A 20,715-nucleotide genomic window follows, 5' to 3' on the forward strand; every position below is an offset into this window, starting at 1 on the left:
TTTCATTATAAAACTTATGTACATATACTTTTTTCTGAAGAAAATTCTTGAATTTATTCATACTTAGAAGAAGTATACTTTATTTTGATTGCTTCCAGGAAGCAATTCCCCCGACATATTTTCCGTATGCAAAGTGACCTCAGTGTGACCCATCTCGTGAAAATCCTGTGATCACAATATGCATGGATGTCCTTAAAATAAACTATTATCTGAATTTACATGTTATTAAAAACGTGCTCAATTTCCATGCTTTTTGTTGATTTTTTGTCGATTGTTGACAAACAGGTGACAATCGTTAAACTTCGGCTTTAAAACACAAACTTTAATTACCTGCCATATTTTCACAACACTGACCGATTGAAAAAAAACAAAAAACGATTATACGAAATTTACACGAAAAAAATGATAAATTCGTGCACAGAAGACTAAGTTAATAATGTTTGTATGCATTGGTTCAAGAATTGGAAGAACATTATTTTTCACCGGTCACTCGTTTCTTATGACTTTAAGTAACATTTTTGTGTCTGTTCAGCTGCTGATAGCAACATGACCTAGGAAAAAATTTAACCAAAATTAATACATTGTAATTAAATAGAACAGCGTCCCAATATTGCTTCTTTAGAAACCTATTTTCAGTAAACAGTAAAATCATGGAGAAATTCTCTATTCAGTTGGACTACCAACTCTAAATTTATTTTGCTTTCTAAGCAATGGTTTGTAGTCCCCATAAAATAATGCAAATGCAAAGGTATGCTGCGACACAAGAAATGAGAACTCAAACAGTGTTGGAAATAGCAGGGTTGGTGCTTTTAAGATTCTCAAGTTATGCAAGACTGAAGCATTATATATAACATTTATAACGTGTATATCAATATATATAAGATATATTAAACTTAAAGAATGATGAATTAAGCATTTTAAAAGAGATTATCAAACAATTAAAGTATCATTCATTGATAATTTGTCTTAAAGGGAAACTTCGCAAAAAAATCAAAAATTGATAGTGTATATGTCCATTCTGTATAAAAATGCTTAAATTCATAGACATTAATGTTTTATTTTGCTAGATAAGAGATCACTATAGATTTTAAATTTAATAATAATAAATTCTTTATTTAAAGAGGGTAAACTCAGTTAGTTACAATAAACTAATCTTCCCTGAGGCCCTCACATACAAATTACAATACAATCAAAACAGATATTTACACATAGTTAATTTACAATCATGTAGTTCAATGTATTGTTATTAGAGGTCGGTCATTTAAGACGCATCAACCGTATCATATACGTTGCCGTATCCGCATCTGCAGATATACCAAAAAACAGTATGTGATCCCGAAAAATTTAATTTATGTACTTTCAATGATGCAATGGGCGACTGAAAATGCAGAAATTAACAAAACAATATAGAAATTTCGAGATTTTGTGGAATATGTAACCCGAAATTTGGAACAGTTTACAGGCATGATAGGAGTGAATACGGTAATATCAATTGTTTGTGTATGAACTTGTGCTCACGTAGAACCAAATTGTTATTTGACAAATAGAGTGATACTCAGTACTTTTCTATTACCGTTTATGATACAATCGCAAATGAACAATATTCAAAGTTCTTTACATGTATATAATATAAAGTAGTACAGTTGATTTGGTTTCTGTTTATTCGTGTAAGATCTTGATATATTTTTTCAACTAGATTTTCAAAGGATTGTGTACGATATTCGTGTACCTGCCCTACATTGGCTTTTTTTTAACGGCATGTAAAAGTAGTTGATAGAACCCCTTATTTTTTTTTACAAAACATCATTTTCATAAATATTGAAACTGGATGTTTAATTGTTTCGAAGATATTCCAAATCCTTTTTTTTAATGAAGTATGATCTTATTAATAAGCTCGGAATCACATAATATTTTTCGACATATCTGCAGATGCGGATACGTCAACGTATACGATACGGTTGATACGTTTGTAAATGACCGACCTCTATTAACAGAGGTCGGTCATTTACAAACGTATCAACCGTATCGTATACGTTGACGTATCCGCATCCGCAGATATATCGAAAAATATTATGTGATTCCGAGCTATTTATAAGATCATGCTTCATTTAAAAACAAAATCTAATTGGAATCTCTTCGAAACAATCAAACATACACTTTCAATATTCATGAAAGTTGTGTTTTCTAAAAAAAAAAAAAAAAAGGAGTTCTATCATCTACTTTTATATGCCGTTTAAAAGGTGCCAATGTAGGGCAGGTACACGAATATCGTACACAATCCTTTAATAATCTAGTTTAAAAATATTTCAAGATCTAACATGAATAAACACAAAAAAATCAATTGTACTTTTTTTTTATACATGTAGGGAACTTTGAATATTGTTCATTTGCGATGTTATCATAAGAGGTAATAGAAACACGAGTTGTCTTCAGATGTCATATAAATACATGTACATGTAATAAAACAGTACTGAGTATCACTCTATTTGTCAAATAACGATTTGGTTCTACGTGAGCACAAGTTCATACACCGTGAAACAAACGATTTTACCGTATTCACTCCTATCATGTCTTTAAACTGGTCCAACTATCCGGATTATCTTTAAAAGTCGGGTTACATATATTCCACAAAAACTCGAAATTTCCTTATTGTTTTGTAAATTTCTGTATCAGAAATTAATTAGTCGCCCATTTGCATTACTGAAAGTACATAAAATTAATCTTTCGGGACCACATACTGTTTTTGGTATGGCAGTGTCTGCGCGTACCCGCATGCGGGTACGAATAGTCAAATTGCCGTTCTAGGCTGCGCGTACCCACATCCGGTTTTCTAATAAAAGGCCATCGAATCGGGAATGAAACGTGAAATATGTAAGAAAATTATCGATAGTATAGGGATTTCGTGTAGAACGAGTGAAGAATATGAAAAAATAATATTTTCAAATTGTATTTATTAATTAAAATTAAATGCACAATGATGGAAAATGAAACTGTACAGTCCCTGAAAAGAAAAAAGTAAAAGAAAACTACTAAAATTAAAGCTGGAGTTTATAAAAATTAAAGAAGCAAGTTATAATATCAATTTAAACCAATTACAAAAGATTCATGTTACTAATTAAGATTTGGAACACATTTTACATATCAAATATGATTGTTTTGGCACGGATTTCAACCCGGCTGCACATTTCAAATGTTGCCAGCCTCCGTTCACGTTTCATAAATCATTATTACTTGCTTCTTTAAATTTAATTTTTTATAAACTCATGCATGCTTTAACTTTAGTAGTTTTATATATTTTAAAATTTTAGTTTCTGTTTAAAATTTTACTTAAAGATTATTTTAAAATATCATATGGGTATATTTTTAATTTATAAAAAAGTTATTCTTTAAATTTGCATTAAAATTTTATAATAGTATTATAATTTCTATCATGTTTTTCTTTTACAGGGACTGTACAGGTTCATTTTCCATCATTGTGCATTTAATTTTGCAATGATTATTATGTATCAATATTTAATAAATACAATTTGAAAATATTATTTTTCATACTTTTCACTCGTTCTACACGATATCCCCATTTTATCGATAATTTCCGTAGATATTTCACGTTTTATACCCGATCCAATGCACGGGGGGGGGGGTCTCTTCCTATATAAAGGTATATACATATGTGCCGCTGGAATGGGTCCCTTTTTTGATCCGTCAAATATATCAATGGGGTGCAATTTTACCGAGGAAATATATCAATAGGTAGTAATTGAAAAGTGTTTTTGATGTATAATAAGATTGTATATGCATATAGGTACTATTTGAGCTGATAAATATATGAATGGGTTATGATTTCGCTGTGAAATATATGTATAGGTAGGGATTTCACAATTATTCAATATATCAATGGGGGGTGTTTTTAAAATCCCAGCTGCACACCTGTACCCAAAATCCCATGTTGAGACCCCCCCGTGATCCAATGGCATTTTATTAGAAAACCGGATGTGGGTACTCGCAGCCTAGAACGGCAATTTGACTATTCGTACCCGCATGCGGGTACGCGCAGACACTGCCTTTTGGTATATCTGCAGATGCGGATACGTCAACGTTTATGATACGGTTGATACGTCTGTAAATGACCGACCTCTATTATAAGATATAATGCTGTTTATAAAGAAGTATACATGTAGTCAAAAAATCATATGAAAATAAAAAATATACATTACAAATGCATTGTAGCAAACATTTCTGATCAGGATTGTGTTAGGTACTTCTTGATACTTTGCTTAAAAGTAAAAGTGTTTTGAGCTTTACGCATTTTGTATGGTAGTCCATTCCATAATACTGATCCAGAATAAGCAAAGGATTTCTTAAATAGTTCAGCTTTTGGCTTAGGAACTATCAGATTACCTTGAGTGACACCTCTTAAGGAGTAAGGATTATTATCTGATTTCAGTTTAAACTTTTGAACTAGGTACGTTGGTGCTTCCATACGCATACATTTATATAGAAGTAAATATTTGTGGTAATTTATTCTATTGTCAACTGTCATCCACCCAAGTTTTTTTTAAATAAGGGGGCTGAGGGGGATAAAGGATCTGCATCTAGAATTAATCTTGCTGCCCTTTTTTGGAGTTTTAAAATTCTTGTTTTCCCTTCATTTTTACATTCACCCCAAATAATACAGCAGTAGTCAATTGAGGGAAGAATATACCCATTGTAATATGTTTTCCTTGCATTTATATCTAAAAATTTCTTTATTTTAGAAAGAAGGTATATTCTGGATGATATATTAGCACAAACTTGGTCAATTTGATTTTTCCAGTTAAGTGTGTTGTCAATTTTAACACCTAATAATTTTTCACATGAAGAATTTTGTAAAACTTTTGAATTTATTATCAAGTTTGGTTGATAAGTCTGAATTGATAGTTTCTGTTTTGTTCCAGTAACCAAACATTTTGTTTTATTTGCATTAATGAACATGTTGTTCATTTTACACCACTCTTCAACCCTGTATAAATCTTCTTGAACATCATCATGTATGTTTTCTATGTTTTTCCCAGATTTATGAATAGTGGTGTCATCAGCATATAGGTCTGTTTCACAATTTCCAATACATAAGGGAAGGTCGTTTATAAATAGTACAAACAATAGGGGACCAAGTATAGAACCTTGGGGGACACCAAATTTTATATGTTGTTGTTCAGAATAAACATTACAAATGTTTACCTGCTGTTTTCTGTTATTGAGGTATGACTTGAAAAAACTAACAGTAGCCTAACTAAATCCATAAATTTCAAGCTTTAAACAAAGAATATCATGATCTACCAAATCAAAAGCTTTTTTAAAATCTAATAAAATTGCTAGATTTAAATTGCCATCATTCATTTCTTGCAACCATTTGTCAATGATATTGATAAGTGCAGTTTGACAAGAATGCTGCGGCCTGAAACCAGATTGTGTAGGGTGTATAAGTTTAAGTTTAGATAAATATTTGTACATTTTATTAGAAACATGTTTTTCTATTAATTTTGATAAAGTTGGAAGAACAGATATAGGTCTGTAATTTGTTGCTAAAAGCTTGTCACCATCCTTGAAAACTGGTGTTACCTTAGCATTCTTCAGTAATGAAGGATATATACCAGTATCTATCATTCTGTTAAATATATATGTGAGAGGTGATGCAATAAAAGGGGCACTTAATCTTAGGATTTTTGGACCAATATTATCCATACCAGATGCTTTATTTATATCAAGTTTTGCTAATTCATTAAATAGCTCATTCATATTCACTGGTGGTATAGAAAATTTTTCATGTTTATGTAATTTATTTTTAACCAATTTACTAAGATTACTAAAATCTGCTTTAAGTATCAATTCTCTGCATGCTCTCATTTTGACATCTTCTCCGTTTAGAAACCACAAAATGTCTCTGAACCACAAAGGACCAAAACTACAGTAACCTAATGTAGTGGTAATTGAATGTCGATATCTTGTCAATCGTACCGTTGTTTTATCAGACTTACTAACTTTATACGGAAAATGTTAATTTTTTTTAAATAACCGTGGTCTGTCGGTGTTAAACTGTTTGGGAATAATTTAAAAAGTCGAAGTTCAAAGTCGTAAATGATCATAAATAAGTGTTTCATGAAAATTATTTTCAATAATCTAATTTGTTCATAATTTTTGTATGTTATAAACTTATTCAACTAAATTCCGACCTTCCCTCATCTAATCGCCAGAATGGATAAAGGTATTAGGGAGCTACTATTTGATTTTTATGGGAAAGGGGGGGGGGCTAGGACAAAATTCCAGGTATCAAGAGATTTCCTGTAGGACTTGCAAGTTCATGCATCGTTTCACTTCTGAGGGTATTGATCAGTGTACACGTCCAGTAACTTTCCATTTTGAACTATCAGGTATACAATATACAGCTCTGTCTTGCGTGTCCAATAGTGATATACTAGTCATTATACTTAACTCATATGCTTGTTTATAAAACATTTCTGGCAATGTCTGGTGTAAAGAATATTATTTATACAAATCTAAAGTAATTCCCTAAAAAAATTGGTAAAATAAAACTCTATTTACACATTTTTTCCAAGGTTAAGGGTAAATTTGGGGAAATGTAAGTATAATTATACTCATTGCATCTCAATAGTGAAGGACAGTTTAAACCACACAAGAAATATTGATTTAACAAAAATGAACACATTTGTCAACCACTAGTTTATACGCCTGGATAGAAAGTTACAGACTATATATATATATATATTATTGATTTGGTGTCACGATATCACAGTAGCATGGGTTCGAATCCCGGAGAGGGAAGAACCAAAAATTTGCGAAAGCAAATTTACAGATCTAACATTGTTGGGTTGATGTTTAGACGAGTTGTATATATATATTATAGATAGTCTCAATTTAGAATATATACATGTATACTGGGTTTTTTTTTCTATGGTCGGGTTGTTGTCTCTTTGACACATTCCCCATTTCCATTCTCAATTTTATACATTGAACATATGAAAGAGACATACATTTTGTTTAATTTGGGGTAAAAGTTTTGTAACATATGTAAATTTATAGACTTTTTTTTATATAGATTAGACTGTTGGTTTTCCCGTTTGAATGGTTTTACACTAGTAATTTTGGGGCCCTTCATAGCTTGTTGTTTGGTGTGAGCCAAGGCTCTGTGTTGAAGGCCGTACATTGACCTTTAATGGTTTACTTTTATAAATTGTTATTTGGATGGAGAGTTGTCTCATTGGCACTCACACCACATCTTCCTATATCTATCTAGTCTATACCTATGCCAACAGTATGTTATCATCCTATGTCGATGGACTATTGTATACCAAAAGAAGAAGAAGAAGAAAAGAACCAATTTGAACTAAATACAGGTCTAATTTGCTTTGATTTATCGAAGTTATGGACAAAGTAAAATCACATATTTATATTTCAATAAGATACATTATACCCAACAATTGATTAATAATGTGAACATAGAGGAAACCAGTAATCTTTTTTAAATGGCCTCAGGGGCCTGTGGTTCAGCGGTTGTTGATGGTTCATATCTGTCACATTGTTTTGGTATAAATTCAGGCTGTTTAATGTAGTTTTCTGAATTGAATTGTTTCACATTTTTCATGTCATGGTCTTTTATAGTATACAATAACAGTATGTTTTTTCTCATTGTTTAAGGCAGTATAATTGCCTATAATTGCTCCACTGCATTTGAACCCTGGTAGGTAGTTGTTGCAATAACAATCTGATGACATACAGCATCTCCTTATTTTGTATAAATAGATACATGTAGCTGTTGACTTAAACTGTGCACAGGAACCAATATAGATATGATAATAATGCATGTAGTACATGTAGTAAGATGTGGTGTGAGTACCAAGTATAGATCCATTTAACTCTGAAGGAAATGAAGGAGGAGGGGGCTATGTTTTTTCTCTAAATTAATATTCAGAAGACCATTTTTTAGATGCCAGGATTGGCTGATTTTAACAATGAAAAATTCTGTCAGGAATTCGGGTTATAAATAGATCGGCTAATCTCTGACTGCCTACTAAACATTTAAGACAAAAATAATGTTTATGCTGATTCACGTCACTCACAGTAATATTGATGATAACTAGCCTGATAGCTTACGGCTGACAGAACATCAATAACACCTGAGCATTAAAATCATACACATTGAACCTCCAAACTCTTAAATTGTGGAACAAATTTATTTAGGTCACAAAGCAAGTCCCTGATTCCAGATTTTTAAAATTTTAAATCAGCGAAAAGCGTCAAAGCAAAATCAAAATAGACTTTCAATACTTCATAATTATTTGGACTAGGGAATCGGGATGAGACCCCACTCATCACCTCCGCCTTTTCTTCAAAAATAAAAAGGTATTTTCCTAACTAAAAGGACTCATGTATCCACTACAATTCAATTGTTTTTTTATTTGGAATATTTTAATATGTCTATGGGAACATAACAAAGAAATGCCATGCTTTATAACTTTTAAAACTGAATATGGGGAGAAACTCATTATTAAAAGGTACTTGATTTCTGTAATAATGTATATTCTTCTCATTTATTTTTTTATATATTTCTCTCATAATTATCCACTGTCACTCCTTCATTGTATATATGTTATTGTAGTTAGTCTTTAATTTGTTGCCATAACCATTTATTGTCAATGTGTTAGTGCTAATAAAGTTATCTTATCTATGTATGTCTGTACACTAGTTAGTGATAGTACTTTCTTGGGTGTTGTCATATTTTTCATTTGCTGTGCCCACAGGTATTTGGGGAATGGACCCCCCTTTTTTTTGAACCTCACTAAAAAAAAATTTGGCGTTTTTTTTATTCATTTACAATTTTCTACATGAATGTATAAACATAAAAGCTTTTTTCACTTGGGGCTCGTATGGATAGTAAAAAAATTATCGTAATCGACTAGCAATGGATTGTTGAGACTTGATATATGTTTATACATTGCAGAAAATTGTAAATGAATAAAAAAAACGCCAAAATTTTTTTTTGGCAGTGGCTATTTGACCGGCACCTGCAAAATAGCAAATTTGCTATTTGGCCGGCAATTTGCTATTTAGCCGGCACCCAATAAAACTGTTCATTGATGTGATTAGTCGAGGACTTATATACGTCCCTGGATTAGTGGAGAATATAAATGCTTAATAATATTTTAAAATCATTTTATCACAATATCAAGCATTAAAAATAAAAGATTTTTATAAATAAATAATTTATAACTTTATAATATTAATTAAATGCATGAAAACACATTTGTAAATACATTATTAAATATATTTTTTCTAAAATATTTATAACAAAATGTTGATTTTCAAATTTAAATCTGTGTAAAATCTATGGTTTAAATATTCTGCCAGTGATAAAAATAGTGTTATGCAAAACTACATCATACAATAGATATGATAGACAATATTAATAGTTGAATTTTCAAATGGACACATGATTTAACATTTGCAATTGTTACAAAACCAATTATTTGCCTTTGGAAGTTGTTTAGTCTAGCACAAGATAAATGTTGCCACTCAAAACAGGAACTAAACATTACATTGGCTTCCTTTGAATCTACATCTTGTCTGCATATATGTTACATATGTAGAAAGGGTTCTTTTTCTCCTCTTTATATACGCTCTAACCAGCCAGGGGTGTAGCCAGTCAAAAATGATGTATACTAAAAGCTGGGGGTAAGTAATATGGCGAGGGGTCTTGGGGCCCCTCAAGGCCCCTGGAAGCTCTGGTGTTAATAGTGAAAAATTCTACATTCTCGCAATTTCCTGGAAACTTATTAAACATGACCTCATAAATATCATATGATAATTTCAAGAAAAAAAATAATTAGTGAAAAACAAACTTCTACATTTAAGACCTGTCATGCCTGTTGGTGACCTTCTGCTGTTATGTTTTTTTATTTGGTCAGGTTGTTGTCTCCTTAACACATTTATGAGAGGCCGATCATGTCAAAAACCCGATAAAGTAACGCGTTAAAATTTAACGCGAAAAAAATCACATTTAACGCGATAAATACAGTTTTAATGCGTTAAAACAAGATTTTAACGCGTTAAAACAAGATTTTAACGCGATAGGAAATCAATATATTTAACGCGTTAAACTTTGCAATTATCAAGTTTGGAATTTATCCCGTAAGTGAAAATAGATGTTTATCGCGATAAAATATCCATCGCATTGGCCACATTTGTCATAATAAATCACATTAACGCGTTAAATTTAACACAAAAACGTTGCTCCGATTCATTATTTTAACGCGTTAAAACATCATTTAATGCGTTAAAATATCATTTAACGTGTCAATATATAATTTAACGTGTTATAATATCATTTAACGCGTTAAAACTTCATTTAACGCGTTAAAAGTTCATTTAGTCATGCGATAAAACATGGTTGGTTGGAATTATGAAGTAATGTTGCTAACGAATACTATGATCTGTTCGCTTTTTTTTAGGAGCGTGTTGTTCTGCGGTCATAAAAATTTTGAGTCAAAATTTTGTACTTGTTCTAGAAAATTAACAAATTGAAATGCAGGATTTCTTGTTTCGTGCACGATTTTTTGTGCTCCGAGCACTTGACAAGGTTTTATGACTTCAACCCCAGGACATTTCAGACGAGGAGGATAATGAAGATATTACATTTCGTCTTCCTCTTACGATTAAACCACTCTCCTTACAAACCAGATTTCAATAAAGGAAACATGGTATGTTAACTGAAACCATACAAGTTCTAATGTGGTATCTTGAACAACATACTATCAAAAACAAGTTCTGCAAATGAAAACATACCACCACAAACTAGAATCAATAGTTTAATATCACAACATAGAAAGACACACTTTAAATATCAACTGAAATGGTTTTCCTCAATCAAATGACATATTAAAATAAAAACTAATAAAGATAAACTGAACGAATAAATGTGATATATGACTTAATGTAAAAACAAAATAAAACAATGGGGTTAGAGTCAAACCATACCAGAAAGGTCCGTGTAGCACTTATCAATTCAAAGTTTTAAAAAGTTTTGATATTTTAGATTTTTGGAATTTTGATCAAAGTTTTAAAATATCAAAATTTCAAATTGTGTAAAAGTTTTGAAATTTTGAAATTTAAACCAAATTATTAAAATATTAAAATTCTAAATATCGTTTATAAATTTGATAGTTTAAAAAATTGATTAAAATTTTAAAGACTAAACCCAACGTGCAATTTTGGTTATTTCACTTTTTGAAAGTTTAATTTTTTTAATTTTTGATTAAAATATCAAAAATAGAAAATGGGCGACAAGAGGTGTACCTGTAAAAAGCGAAACGAAATATAAAAAGCGGAACGAAACGAAACAATATGAATTGAAAACATACTGATACTTTAAAGTTTATGTATGAAATAAAACCACAGACTGACAGTTGTAAGCGGTGAAATATTGGATGACAAAATAAATATTTCTCGAAAGAAGAGAATTCATTTTAAAACCAGACGTACGCTCTGATATTGGCCATTTTACTTGCTAGTTTTTCTAGCACCCATATTTTAGGAGAAAAAGGAGTAACAGTAAATACTGAACAACTCGCAGTAGGTCAAATGGTATGGTTAGGTTGAGCATGTACATTTGTATATATATTTTCTACTGAACTCTAAAGCAATAAAAATGCTCAATACACGGTGTATTATGTCTTTTGATTTCATTTTTTTCTGTTTTGCACTATGACTTCTTACTTTCTGCAATCATGTTGGCTAAAGAATATATCATTCCATATACATTATGAAGGATCATCTTTAACGTTTTAATCTATTCTTTGTAAGTTGTTGGCCATAATTATTCAGCTTTCAACGTTCCCTAAGAAGGTCGATCCAGAAAAGCGCTTTGGTCGTAACTTTTAACGTTATGTTCTCATTTTTATCGGTTGTATGACGATCATAATTATATTGCCTTGTATCAATGATTTTAGTTAATATATTCTTTTGGAACGGTAGGAATACTGAATGCATGGTGTCCCAATTAAGGTTGTGCTAGTCTACAATGTGGGAGGTTTTTGATATATATATATATATATCTTATTTACGCTGAAATTAAGAGTTCTTAGATCAAATATAAGTAGATTGGAGCCAAACTACTGTTACAAGGTATCTTCATAAACTCATCATAGATGGATACCAGGATATAAATTTTGCCGTTTTTTATGCCAGACGCTCGTTTCGTCTACAAAAGACTTATCGGTGACGCTCTAATCAAATAAGTTAAAAAGGCAAATAAAGTCAAATAAAATTTAAAAGGCTAAATAAAGTGAACGTTTGTATCCAACTTATAGCTCTGGTTTTGTAAAAGTTGAAATCATTTATATCATATATATAAACGTATACCATAAATATTATTTTCGGCATTCATTTTTATGTAATAGTGGCCGCTGTACTACATAAAGCGCTTATCAATCCAATTGTAGGTGTCGGCATCTTAAAAATTGAAAATTCTTTTCAAAAGTTTATATCAGCGAGAAATGGTAATCTTTTGGGGAATCCAATAGTTGATTTAAGATTAAAATAATTCAAGAAACATTGTGTGGAATAAAACAATCCGCATATGGTTAGGATTTTGCTCATTGTTGAAGTTTGTACGGTTACCTTTAGATGCCAATACCAACATTGTTTATACAGTTGAGTTGTCTCATAGGCGACCATTCCGCAACTCCTTAAAACTAAATAATTCAAGAAATCGTATGTGGAATCAAATCGGCCGCAGGTGAAAAACAGTAAATGTGGACTGGCAAGACGATACAAACCGCCGGCATTTTTAATACTGGCAAATAGGTGTTCTTCTGGTAACAGAAGTAACAAAAGTTCCTTGAAGGAAAATTAGAGTGAATGAGGAGCACGACCCCATACTGACGCTAAGCCATAATCTGAATAACGCTTCCTCGGTACGTACTCGGATGATAAAATTCAAAACTGATAACAGCGATGAACTGGCCGCTCTGGTAAACAAGAGAAAGCCGTTAATAAATGACACAACTTCCCTGTGGTACCACAGTAGGATATTTTAACATATGGTCTAACGTAGAATTATAGGGTCATGACCCCCTGTCATCTTGCCAGATCCCACCGAATGAGAAGGTCTATACACTCTCATCACCAACGAGTTTACTACACCGTACTGAAAGATAATTAAATTTATCAAATAGGAAATACTCGACGGTCCAAACTTGCAAACGACTCTAAAGCTCCCTGAACATTATTTAAGAAAACATCATTACCTATATCTGACAAGGGCACTCCGTCGTTCCTGAAAAATCTCTTCCTTGAGCTTTTTTATTTGGTTGGCATATTACAATGCCATGAAATAATTATTCTTGAATATATATTGCGAAGAGCTGCATTAACTTGTTGTCGAGTCGAATTGATAGCCACCTGATTATCTGCCAAGTGCCAGTATATACGAGGCGAAATTTCACTCCACACCAAGGAGAGATTTGGCAATAATACATGTAATCGCACAATGTCCAACCTTATCTGCTCAAAAAGCTCTTTTCCTTAAATTAAACCCAAATCGTTAGAACCCAAAACGGATGATCAAAATGTGTGGAGGTGGATAACATCTAAGATTCTCTTCAACTGAAGTTTACATTTTTTTCATTTCATCCCTAGCTGCTGTAACTCCAGGTTTTGACCCCCTGGTCTTCTCTTAACGCTTGTTATGTGGTCGCCCAATATATAATAGATGATCCCAAGACCTAAACTTGATAGGTTCTATACAATGACAAAAATTCTTAAAAAAAGTACTGATCTGTTTAAACCTTTACAAAAAATATTAAGATACAAGTTCAAAGACTTGGTATCTATAAATCTACCAAATCCGAATGTAACTAGTATATGCATCAGAAACCAAACATCCCGTCCCTACTTGTTAATTGTGAATCCGAAGCCCCCATAATAATAATCTGTTCTCCGTACATGGCATATTACAAAATAACGCAGTATTAAGAGGTAAAAATATCGAAAATGAATGATTGCGCGGCGAAAAAAACTGACTTAGTAAGTAGTAAAAATAAAGAATAACATCCTCCTTCCCCAATGGATATCAAATTGTCATCTTTCTTTTGGCACAGATTCGTTACATTATTGGGCATGGTTTACTAGATCCTCGATGCACGCTCTTAAGGGCCTCTTTTAAACATGTTCACATACAAATGTTAGCTGATAAATTCATATTATATAATAGGTTCCAGGATTGAAATTTTGTATTTGCGCTAATTGAACGTTTCGTCTACATAAGACTCATCAATGACGTTCAAATGATTAAAATAAATAAAAAAAGCCTCGGTTATTTGACTGATAGCCGTGTAGCAATATCCGATTGTAATGTTTAACTGAGGCATGGTCAATAGATATAGTAAAGATATGTCATGTTTTAACCATCTGCAGAAAAAAACACTTCACCTGTAGAGACTTATGTAAGTATACGTCAAACTACCAGTTCATGGTAAACCATAATGTCAGATACAGACATCACATAATGCAAAAAGACGAAGTCACTATCCAAAACCTGATATATAAACAAAATTTCTTCAAGACGAAGCGTAAAGACAGGTTGACAAATATAAATATGATAGCCTTTTAATCAGCATGATCTGTCAATATATATATATATATATATATATGAAAAGAAAGCTTTAATTAAATCAAACGTTGCTTTAAACACGTTCAGTAACTTTCAACTCTGTAAAATTGCAGTTAACGCGTTTCAGATGCATTAAACGCATTAAAGTAGTGTTTAACGCACTACAGTTGTTCTAACGTGTAAAAATAACATTCAACGTGTTAAAGTTACATTTAACGCGTTAAAATTGCCTTTAACGCGTAAAAATAACATTCAACGCGTTAAAGTTGCATTTAACGCGTTAAAATAACATTTAACGCGTTAAAACTGCATTTAACGCGTTAAAGTTACATTTAACGCGTTAAAGTTGCATTTAACGCGTTAAAGTTGCATTAACGCGTTAAAACTGCATTTAACGCGTAAAAATAACATTTAACGCGTTAAAGTTGCATTTAACGCGTTAAAATAACATTTAACGCGTTATAATAACATTTAACGCGTTAAAGTTGCATTAACGCGTTAAAATAACAATTAAACTTAAATTGATCAACACTTTCTTTTTATTTGTCTTTTAAGATTCCGTTTTGAACAAAACGATTTGTGACATATATACTTCACAGGTATTTCTATCGAACTTTAAATGTGCATTTAAATATATATGCAAGTCGTCAACTGGTGAAGTGGCTAGATGCATATATCGCTGGCCAATTGAACGACAGGTCTCCAAATTTTGTTGCTTTAAAACGTCTAGAAATATTAACGGGAATAAATAAAACAGAACGACTGAATTAAATAAAATAATGTTCGATATAATGAACCATTTTGATTTATTTTTAAAATCTAAACGATGCTTTATTTTTATCTAGTTTCCTAATCATTACAATGAGCTTCTTTTACCGTCGATCCTGAAATGTTTAATGTTATAAAACAATTTTAGCGTCTTTGACCTACTTAACCTTTTTATTCGGATACTTGTGGATATCTTCTTCAAATTCAACGGGAACATTAGAATAATCTAGAAAAGAACCCAGATGGAACCAGGAATTCGGGTTGCTATAACCAAACAACCCGGAGGTTGAACCAGTTACCATGGTTTCGAACCGAAGAACCAAGGTTCAGAACCAAACAACCCAGATGGAACCAGGGTTTAGAACCAGAGTGCCCCGATAGAACCTTATTGCATTCGGAATTCTCATGACTATTTATACCTTCAAAGTATTTTCCAAATCATTTATTTATTTAGTATATGTATATGTATATATATAATATGTATATATATAATATATATACTATAATTTAACGCGTTAAATTTGCTTTAAACGCGTTAAAGTTGCTTTCTACGCGTTAAAGTTGCTTTTAATGCGTTAAACTTACTTTTAACGCGTTAAAGTTGCTTTTAATGCGTTAAACTTACTTTTAACGCGTTAAAGTTGCTTTTAACGCGTTAAAGTAGCTTTTAACGCGTTAAAATAGTCTAAACGCGTTCCAGTATATTTTAACGCGTTTAAGTTGCTTTTAACACGTTAAAGTTGCTTTTAACGCGTTAAAGATGCTTAAAACGCGTTAAAGTTTCTTTTTACGCGTTAAAGTTGCATTTAACGCATTAAAAAAGCATCTATGTTATGTGCTGCTAATCTCAACATTATCGCGTTAATTGACGAAGATATGACACATCCGTACATTTCATTTATCATGTTTCGAGTAAAATCTGACGTCTTAAAACTTAGTTAAGGCGAAAGCAGAAAGTTTTTCTGTCATTTTTTGTAGTGAATTGCTTAACGAGTTAAATTATCAACTAACGCGTTAAAAATGATTTTAACGCGTTTAAACAACATTTATCGCGTTAAATGTGATTTTATGGCGTTAAATATTAACGCGTTACTTTATCGGGTTTTTGACATGAACGGCCTTTCATACACATTCCCCATTTTATTCTAACGTGTATAATTGGGTTGAGCTAGATTGGATAATAAGGAGCAGCGCCTGTTCAACTTACATGCTATTTTTCAAAATGAGAAAATACTTAAATAAATACAATTACATTCCTTTTTGTTTTAAGTCTTTTTTCACCTTTTGATTCTCAAATACAATTCTAAAAATGGAGGAACATTTCCAGCTTCTTATACTAAAAAAAATGTGTCTGATGATTTTTTGATTTTTTAAGACCAAGCCAGATAATCGCTTGATTATAATTGTATTTCTCAAGTCTTCTCATGGTACTGCAAGACCATTCTGCGATTGCATCGGCAACACAATCACAATGCTGGTTACGTAAATGAAAAGAGTATCCTAGTTTCCGGATTATAGTATATAGCTACAAAGTGACTATTATCATATTTATATTTTACTGTTTAATTTATCTTATCACTTCACTTCTATTCATAATAGATTCACCATATTTTTATTTTTGTCAAATTTTCGATGTGTACAGTTTTTTTTAGTTTTTTTTAGTTAAGAAGTTTAAGTGTTTACATGAGCAACAGTAACAAAAGTTTTTAAATAGAAAATTTTGATATTTAATTATAATTTTTAAATTTTAACTCCAGTTAGATATAATTTTATCAGAGCCGGCTAAATAGCAAATTTGCTATTTTGCCGGTGCCGGTGTCCTATAGCCATTCTTCCCCCATGCCAAAATTTCCGGGGGGAAATACTGGATCGATCCAATATTTCCCCCCGGAAAAATTGGCATGATCCAACTTTTCCCCTTCAGCGTTGTAAGGGGAAAACTAGGATCATGCCAATTTTTCCCCCGTGAGTAGCATGAAAGCTAAATTTTCCGCCTTGTAATATAACGTCGGCGACGTCACGAGTAAGATTTTTAAATGATAGTAACTTTTTTCTCAGTTTATAGTTACCAAAGCTTCATCGTGTGAATATACATTTGATATGTATTTATATGTGTTTTTCTAAGTTGTGATGTATAACATTGTTTCAAAAAAAGGGGGAGAAGGTTTGGCACCATTAAAACTTTTAACGGCCCTCTGCAAATGTATGCACCTGTCCTAAGTCACGAATCTTATGAACAGTAGTTGTCGTTTGTTTATGTAATTTTAAAATACGTGTTTCTCGTTTCTCGTTTTTTATATAACTTTAATAGACAGTTGTTTTTCCCGTTTAAATGGTTTTACACTAGTGATTTTGGGGCCCTTTATAGCTTTTTGTTCCGTGCGAGCCAGGGCTCCGTATTGAAGGCCTATTGTGGTTTACTTTTATAAATTGTTATTTGGATGGAGAGTTGTCTCATTCACGGTCACTTATATCACATTTTCGTATTTTCGTATATATATTTATTCACACGAAGCACATTTTGATCACATCCATTCTCTTTCGTGGACCCTTGGTATCATTGACCAATAAATGCAATTACTAGTACTTTAACCACTTCTGGCCAGTCAGTAGTTTTTTCCTTGCATGTGGACATATAGACAGTCATTTAAAAATGTAAAAAAGACTAGAGGACACATAGAAAGACTATTGAATAGAGAGACAGACTTGTTGACTCATAGACAGGCCGTACGGTGACCTATAGTTGTTAATGTTTGTGTCATTTTGGTCTTTTGTGGATAGTTGATTCATTGGCTGTAGAAAGAATTGTGTAAATGTAAATGAACAACAAATTTGTATATTTATAAATAAATCTAATTCTAACACTGTTCGGTTTAATTTCCAGACTCTATATAAACATAGTGAAATCTATGATGGGGGAAAGATTGGCATGGGGGAAAAGTTACTATATGTATACGTATTGTCAACTTTCCGCAGGGGAAGAATCACAACGATCCAAAATTTCCCCGGGGGAAAGATTGGCTCATGCCAGTCTTTCCCCCGGGGGAAAAACTGGCATGGGGGAAGAATGACTATATAACACCGGTCAAATAGCAAATTTGCTATTTTGCCGGTGCCGGTCAAATAGCAAATTTATTATTTTGCCGGTGCCGGTCAAATAGCCACTGCCTTTTTTTTTTAGTGAGGTCCAAAAAAAAGGGGGGTCCATTCCCCAAATACCTGTGGCTGTGTCTTCATATCTGTGACTGTGTGAGACACTATAACAATTAAGTCAATTCTTACCAGTTAGTTTCCACTTGATTCCACAGTTTGATTTCTATATGTTGATCCCTTGATTCTGGTGACTGACTTATAAATCTTCTGTTAAACCTGCAATTTGAAAATGGAATACTGCAAAATCCTACTTTCGTTTTTTAATGGCCTATCTGAAGACCGAAATGTATGATTAGATCAAAACGTACTGCAATGGGTTGAATCAACTTAATACTAATATCCTGCAAGCAGAGGAGCTCAGCAGAGACATATCATACAAGAAATTCATATGTAAGGCAGCAACCATTTGATTTTCGGGGGGGGGGGGCTATGGATGTTTTTTCCCGGACAAACTTTTTTTGCCGCCTTTGACGAAAAACAATCTATTTTTTTTGGCGACAAGTTGAAAACATTTTTTTTCTTTCCATTTTAGCATTACAGTGTATTATAGTGGCAGCTGTGGGTGAAACAAACAATTTTTTTTCTCAGGGTCAAAAACAAATTATTTTTTTATCAAAAAACTGGAAACAAACTTTTTTTTCCAAAAAAATTCCATAGCCCCCCCCCCCCCTAGAAAATCAAATGGTTGCTGCCCAACTACCAGTGAAACGCCATGGAAACCGATTATGCTGATTAGCATGATGTATATAATTATATATTTGTGCTACAAATAATTGCAACACAAAGACTTTAAAAGTTTTTCTCAGTCTGGATGACAAGTGTACTTCCAACTATCATATGAACAACATAGATCAACATAATAAAAATATAAAGTGGTGTTTTTATTCATACCTTAGGTACAGATTTCATACCGTATATATGATGATGTTCTTGTAATGTTTGCCGGGCAAAGTTGGCAAAAAATCATAATAATCATACAAATAATTTTCTTCGAATTTCAAAGCAGCCTATAACGAAATAAAACACATAGCTTCCTCCGTTTGAACAGAACGTTATTCAAATAAATCACCAATGGTTTCTCTCTAAAAACTTATATATTTTATAGATTTTTAATCCTGATGTACAATGTATTCAGCTATCATACCCAACTATATCAGTCCTATTCAGGACCGATAACTCTGTCGATAGATATTATCGGGTATACAATATTGTTAAAACCAGACCAATCGTATTATACGTCTCTGTTGGAATGTATACAATAACTATTTTTTTTTACACAATTTAAACTTTATATATCGATGCATTGCCTAGATTTAGCTTTACGGAATATTGAATTAAAAAATAAATAACAGTAAAGTCATATTCAATGATCGAAATTCATTTAAATTAAAATTTGAATCAGAATATTTCTTTGAAATAATTATAGAAACCAGAGACATATATACACATATGTGTATATATGTCTCTGTAGAAACCAAATCCAACTATACAAATCCTTGTAGAAACATATAAATATTTGAATGCCTTTTAAGCAAAAAATATTTTTTTAAACTGAATTTTTCATGATATTCATATTTCCCTAAAGTTTATTATGAAATATGCTTCTTCTGATATGACTCGGGAAGGAGAAGATTTTTATTTGTACATTTATGAAAACTTTTGTATATTACAAAATTTTAACTCTGGTAATACATGTATACACACTGACAGGATGTTGAATGTCACCTGCTTGCTTTTGCCTGCACGTCTACCTGACAATATATTATGATGTAACATTATAACCCAAGTTAGATTTCACCTGTTCGGTCAAGGAATGAAATTTTGAAGGTATAGAATATTTATCTATTATAACTGGACATAATTTTTTTTTCTTAGGATGAAAACATTTTTTTTTAAAAAGGAATGTATACATATATTTCTACAGTGAAGATAAAGTAGACAGAAAACTTGAAAAACACCTTTAAAAAACGAAGAGAATTTTGTTTTATAATAGATATTGTAAACTATTTTCTGGTAACAGTATATTTATATATAATTATTATCTCCTGGATGAATATCTGTCAAAATAAATGTTCCCGAGTTACACTTAATATATTTTTTTATTAAGAAATTTTGAAATCAATGATATCGAA

The 20,715-nt window shown here is 31.8% G+C and overlaps 1 protein-coding gene across 1 annotated transcript in view; it reads right to left on the minus strand.

The window, feature by feature from the left end:
• Positions 1-18,852, minus strand: part of LOC134710397 (uncharacterized) — a 38,518-nt gene extending 19,666 nt beyond the window's left edge. The window contains exon 1 of the mRNA XM_063570752.1: positions 18,713-18,852. The gene's annotated coding sequence lies outside the window, so the exon portion shown is untranslated. The remainder of the gene's footprint in view (positions 1-18,712) is intronic.
• Between the last annotated feature and the right edge of the window lie 1,863 nt (positions 18,853-20,715).

The sequence above is a fragment of the Mytilus trossulus genome, chromosome 3 (assembly GCF_036588685.1).
Source record: "Mytilus trossulus isolate FHL-02 chromosome 3, PNRI_Mtr1.1.1.hap1, whole genome shotgun sequence".
Lineage (NCBI taxonomy): Eukaryota > Metazoa > Mollusca > Bivalvia > Mytilida > Mytilidae > Mytilus > Mytilus trossulus.